Genomic DNA, 1,736 nt, shown 5'->3' on the forward strand with positions numbered 1-1,736 from the left:
CCATAGACTGTGTATATATAAAGACTTAGCCTACGTACTTGTGTTGTACGATGTCTCAACGGCTCAAAAAGTCAGGCTCTAAGAAAAAAAGAGAAAGGAGATAAAGACAAGAGAGAGGGACTAAAGGGCGACAGTATGTCACCCAGTTCTTCACAAGAAAAGGTGTGGTCCATGAGTGGTGGAAATTATTCTGTTAGCTAATGTTTTGTTTTTACTAAGCTGACATTAAGTAGGCTACTGTTAATATCTTTACAGAAAATGCAGAGGTTTTTCATTTCACTGCTCTTTTAGCTGACATTTAAAGGTGGGGTAGGTAATTCACTTCAGAAACACTTGTAGTTATATTCCATGGAATGCTCTTAACATCCCGATAGCAATGAATATCTTAAGTGCTTTGACAATAAAAACATGTCATCTGTGGAAGCCGTGGCGCTGTAAAAAGCACGACCAATCATCTGAGCCGGCCAGGCTAAAGTAACTGGATGGCCTACCTGCCTGTCAGCCATCTGACAAACTTATCTCGTGCCCTCATTGGTCATGTGCACGTTTGTGTGTGTTGGAGGAGGGGCTCTGTAAGGAAGTCTGAAGGAAGGGGCAGATTTTTTTCGGTTGTGTACTTTCAGATTCTAGCGCACTCGAGCTGGTTTCTCCATTCTTAACTCCCTACCTTTAGTAAATGCAGGCATATTTTTAGCGTATTAAAGCAGGGGTGGGGAACCTCCGGCCCCCGGGCTAGACGGTACGGCCCTCGAGGTAATTTATAAACAAAGTGGCCTGTGCCTGGTGGTGGGGCCCAATGTGATAAATCCCTGGCGGCGCCCCTGACTCTCACAACCCCAACTCACCCTCAGGTCAAGCCTGCAGCTGTCATATTATGGCAGAGGGGTGGAGACATGTGTCTGTGGTTCGAAGTTCAACTATCGAACCACGATGTTTAAGTTCTTCCTTACAATATAAATCCTTGGACATGCACATATTAAGACATTGTTTCCTCTCCGTTTCTATGTGAATGTAACTATGCTGGCCTTGTTATATCATGAAGGGAGTTCTAGGAGTTAGGGATTATATTAATTATTAAGTTTCAAACTATTTGAATGCCTTAGTTGTAACTATTGAGTAACAAGTGGAGGGCATGCATTTCCCATGGTTTTTATGCATATTATATTGCTTAGTCAGACAAGTAAAAAACATACCCCTCATCTTATTATGTAAGAAATGATCAATACGACTGCAATGAAAAACGCCACAGTACTCATAGTAGTCCCAATAATATTCTCCTGTTAAACCACGGTAGGCCTACCTCTTTATTCTCTTAAATGCAGGTGTTTACAAGCCTAGAGTGAAACAAGAGTGTTACATTTGCATCTTATTTTCCATACATTTTGCATTCCATACTTTTTTTAAATGTCTGTTATAACTGTTTACCCTTATTGTAAATCACTTTTTGCTGCATCTTTTGTATGGGTGGGATCAGGGTGGGATAGAAAATAAAGTCTATAATAATAATAATAATAATGATTGTTGTATTAATAATATTGCTTTCTTTTTTGAAATACTACTTACATGTGTGTCTCTAATACCTTGTCTTATAGCATTGTAAGCCCTATATGGAGCACTTTGAATACGCTTGGGTATACAAATGAACTTCATATAACTTTTGTTGTTGTTGATACTATACAGTGCACAGTGCCATAAGGATGGCCGGGGCCTTGAAGGCAGCACTTCCTGCACAGACA

This window comes from Gymnodraco acuticeps, unplaced genomic scaffold (genome assembly GCF_902827175.1).
Source record: "Gymnodraco acuticeps unplaced genomic scaffold, fGymAcu1.1, whole genome shotgun sequence".
Classification (NCBI taxonomy): Eukaryota; Metazoa; Chordata; class Actinopteri; order Perciformes; family Bathydraconidae; genus Gymnodraco; species Gymnodraco acuticeps.